Genomic DNA, 5,230 nt, shown 5'->3' with positions numbered 1-5,230 from the left:
GAGTATGTTTCCTTTTTTATCAAGTTTCAAGCTTATGTTATGCTTTAGAATTCCCCTTAGATGCTCGTACATTCCACGTACTGAGCCATTTGGCCTGCATCTTCTCATGATACAGACACAAGTATTCAGGATCATCAATTGGAGTTTCGTTGATACATCTAAAAGTTCAAGTTAGCTATGGTGAGCCTCCTTGTTTCCGGAGGATCTCATTTACTTTTCAGTTTAGTCAGGATGTCGTGGGTCTTGTCCCGACTTTCATCTTTAACAGTTAGAGACTTCATAGATAGTAAGTATAGTTGAGAAGTTTGTATCATTTATTTTCTTAAATGTTTTAAAGACTTAAGTTGCCTATTTTATGACGAGTTGAATAATTTATTTTATTCAGAGTTTTCTTTTAAGTTAAAGGTTTTTATTTAAGTTTCATAAATATTTATTCAGTTTTTAACCTTTGTATGCTTGAGTTAGTCTTCCGCTTGAAGTCAGCCAGGATGAGGGTTCGCTTGGGGACCAGCAATGGTTCTTGAGTGCCGGCCACATGCAGGGTGTAGGCTCGGGTCGTGACAGTACATAATTACATAAATATACTCACTCCGGTTCATTTTACTTAACACCTAGGTTAAAAATAAAGATTTTATTTTTTACTTGTCTATTCAGTAAGAGAGTGTTTGGATTGACTTAAAAGTTGGTCAAATCTACTTTTAAGTCAGTTTTTTACTTCTAAAAGTGTTTGCAGGGTATTTTAAAAATAAGGAAAAAATTCTGAAATATATTCGAACTTTGACCGAAATTACTGTAACAATATCGAACTTTGGAAATGACTTTTCACCCCCCTGCACTATTTAATAGTGTATTTTAAAGGTATATATGTGCTCACGTGGACATCATAAATATTGCATCATTATAAATAGTAATGTGTCCACGTGGGCACATATATACCTTTAAAATACACTATCAATTAGTGTAGGGGGTAAAAGGTCCTCCATAATGTTTGGTATCGTAACAACAATTTTTGGCCAAAGTTGAAGTATTTTTCAGACTCTTTTACCCAAAAAAATAACTAAAATAAGTCAAATATGACTTAAAATAAGTTAGGAAGTGTTTGGCAAGGTAAAAAATGACTTAAAATAAGTCAAAAACAAAAAGTAGGTCTCCCTTACTTTTTATTTGTTTACTTAAAAGTTACTTTTTTTTAAGTCAATCCAAATGGGCTTTAAATGAGTTTTGTTTGCTTTCCTTTTTTTTATTACTAACCTTTAGTATTAAATAACAGCATAAAGTTATAATAGTCAAATTTAAATATTATTGAATATGTGTGCATTGGGGCCTATATATGGAGATATCAGTGAAGATGAGTTGTGTTGGAAGGCACGGATACAAACATTTGTCTTAATTAGTGATTAGATAATATTTAGTTATTTAATCATAAATTTGACAATAAATAATAAGGGTAAAAATGAAAAGTTATGTCTAATTTTAATTTATGTCTTAATCTTTTTTTCTTAAAGGGTGTGAAACACCTCAACAATTTAATTAATTTGAAATTGAGGAAGTAGCTTCAATATTGTCAATCTTTCTCCCTGCTAAGAATCGATCAACTCCTTGTTGTTCAACATAATATCATGATGATACAACGTAACTAGGTTCAGTACTATTGATTATTTTTGAAAACTAAAGTTATTTCTTCTTAAAACACGTTATGTTTTTATGGTCTAAGACCCCATATATATACCAAAATATTTTTTAATCTTGTGGAGTTGTAGTCTTATACATGTCATTTGGAAGTTAAATTTAAAAGTTGATAAAAAAAATAGAAATATTCATTATGTATCGAAATGAATTAAAATAACTAAAAAATGGAGGCCTCAAATCTGGAACCCTAAAATGGAAGGCTCATTTTTATAGGCATTCAGCCTTCTCAGTAAGCAATAGAAGTAAAAAGTTATAAAAGGGGTAGAAATTTTTATACGGTCATAACTTTGAGCTAGTCTGTTCGATTTACATTATTTTTTCTTCCAAAATTTACAGGGACAAACGACCGTAAGGGGATTTTTTGAGAAAAAAATACTCTCATCGTTTTAATATATTTGTCTGATTTAGATTTTAATGAAGCTTAAGAAATATAAACCTACAACAACTAAGAACAATGAAAACTCTAGATCTATCAGGTCCCTTGTTGTTCTTGAGGAGAATATTTCTGGACAGAATGGCTTTTGCTATGTTTTGAACTTTCAGAATTTAAAAACTAAGGTTGTGTCCATTGATATGAAGCTTATATGTAATGAACACAAAACACTAGAAGCAATGTTATTGGCCAACGACCCTGCCACTCTGCACCAGACGTGCACCACCTCCTACAGATGACAGAGTGTGAAGAGTACTTTTTTCAGTTGTCCTTTTCTCATACAGGAGCACCGTTCTCACATGAGATCAGATCCCCTTATCAGATCCCATTGTTTGTCAAATCATCAAAACTAAATAATAACACTATCTTTAAAATTGTTTGACAAATATATTATAACACAAATAAATTATTTACATAAGTTATAAAAATAAAATAAAAAAGTTTTGTCCCCTTTCTCTTTGATTTATACCTTTTACCTTCTAATTTACGAGGTAAGAGTTCAAATCAAATCCCTTGCTACCCAAGGCAAATTTAATTTAAAAAGAAAAAAAAAAGGAATAGCTATTTTTAACTACTCTCAGAGTGACTTGTATAACAAATTTGTACAGTCAATATACATTATATACGAGTTAAATCCTTTTTAAATGTACTGTTGTTCATAAAGGGAGAAGTAGCTTGCTGCAATTTTCTTTGTAGAAAATATATTTATTATTTTTATTAAAATATCCCCAATTAATCAAAGTGTTATATATCTTCATTAGAATAAATTGAAGAGGGGGTATTTACTCCAATCACGAAATAATAATCAGGTAAATATATTTATTTGCGGGTCTCAAGTCTGACAACTTAACAATTGGAGAATCGACACTTGAATTCAGCAACGAAAAATTGTATATAATAGCAAGCTATTAATTCAAATTAAATATCATAACCACAATTTGATTTAATTATTGTACCCCATAGTAAACTGTTGCTATTTCGCGTCTCTCCCTGGTGAATCTCGCTCGCCACTCTCGGCAGTCTCTCCCTCGTCTCTCTCACTTTTATACAAACACAAATGTATAAAATGCATTTGTGTTTGTATAAAGCGAGAGAAAATTGTATATATACATATATTTTCGTTCCTCTCTCTCCCCTCTCCCAGATCTCGCTCGCCACTCTCCAGGATCTCACTCGCCAGTCTCTCCCTCGCCTCTCTCACTTTATACAAACAGAAATATATAAATTGTGTTTCTGTTTGTATAAAGCGAGAGAAAATTGTATATACACATGCAAATACATATATCTTCGTCCTATACACTTATAATTATACAATACAAATATTCTCCTGCCCAGTTCTCTTTTTGTCTTTCTCTCTTTCTCGCTTTATACAAAACACAAAATTATACAATTAATTCTTTTGTATATATGTATACCGAAACAGATTATACAATTGTTTCTTTTGTATATATGTATAGCGAAATAGCTAGCTTCTTTTGTATATATGTATAGAGAAATAGCCATAGCAAAGTTTGCTATGGAGCGCAATTATGCAAACTATAGCTATAGCATACAAATATGATTTTTGTGTTTGCTATATGTAAAAGTTGCTCATTAATTAATTGCTAGCTTCTACCATAAAATTTTCTTCTTTTTCATTATATTTATTGTATTCTCTTCAATAATAAAATGAGCAATAAGCAAATTGATAATATTATAGGCCTGGTGGACTAATTTGACCTTCAATATCATATCATATATAGAAGTAGCACCTGAATCATATCCCAACACCAACTCTAATTAAGGAGGCTAGATTGTATTCTCCAAAAAATTTAGATAACAACTACTCCCTCTCTTCATTATTTTATTTGCCCGTATCAACTTGGTATACCTTTAAGAAGCAAATCAAACAATTAAACAAAATGATAATTTTATTATACTATCATTTTTTGAATATACTCATAAGTTAAATACTTTGAGAAATGCTTTGAAAAATAATTATAGTTAATAAGCAGAATACATTAGAAATTAAGCGATAATTTTTTTTTAAATTTTTTAAAATTGAACAAATAAAAGTAAATATCTATTTTTGGTATATATACTGGATGAAAGAAGTACTAATTAATGAACTATATACTATAATTTTGACAAAAGGAGATAATTTTGCTACATTCTAACCAAGTTCATTCTACAGAATCAGTATAAACAAATTAAAAGAGACATAAACGTATTATTCAAACATAGTTGTTGATCTACTTTGTCACATATCTTCTCTTCATCAATATTTTGTTTAAAAGATTTTTCGATGAGACACGTTATGGCCATGGGCCATTAATTGATTAATATTGAATTAACGTACCATATAAATAATAATTAATGAATGAGCCAATAATAAACTAGACCAAAGGAAAGTATCCACTCTATTCTTTAATGAACTAATAAAGACCTTTATCAATTATGATCAATGTTATCCAATGGTTACCATCATTATATATAACTTAATTACTTGCATGTTGTTAACGGTGATCTGAAATTTTTTCTAGATATAGTCCACGTTGAGTTGTTATTCATATTTTAATATTTTGACTTTTTCTCGAATTTTGGAGTTGGTAGTTGCTCATAATATTATTAAGGGAAAAAGGATAAATATATCTCCGAACTATCATTATATATAACTTAATTACTTGCATGTTATTAATGGTGATATTAAATTTTTTCTAGATATAGTCCACGTTGAGTTGTTATTCATATTTTAATATTTTGACTTTTTCTCGAATTTTGGAGTTGGTAGTTGCTCATAATATTATTAAGGGAAAAAGGATAAATATATCTCCGAACTATCGTAAATGGTTTGCAGATACCCTCAGTCATATTTTTGGGACATTGGTGCTCCTGCCGTAAAAGAACTAGAGCATATATGTCCTTCACTCTAATGGAAGACTAAATAGGGACACGTGGCGCAATCTTATCCATCAATCCGATATTTAATAAATATCCAGGCGATGGATAATGTCACTCCCCGAGCCTATACCCTGGGCGGAACTCGCACCCGGAAACCATCGCTGGCCCCAAGCGAACCCTTGGCCTGGCTTTCTTAACTCAGCGGAAACCTAACTCAACAGAATAACT

This window comes from Solanum tuberosum, unplaced genomic scaffold (genome assembly GCF_000226075.1).
Source record: "Solanum tuberosum cultivar DM 1-3 516 R44 unplaced genomic scaffold, SolTub_3.0 scf00546, whole genome shotgun sequence".
In the NCBI taxonomy this organism is placed as follows: domain Eukaryota; kingdom Viridiplantae; phylum Streptophyta; class Magnoliopsida; order Solanales; family Solanaceae; genus Solanum; species Solanum tuberosum.
The sequence above is the reverse complement of the archived record's forward strand: the minus strand, read 5'-3'. Positions refer to the sequence as shown.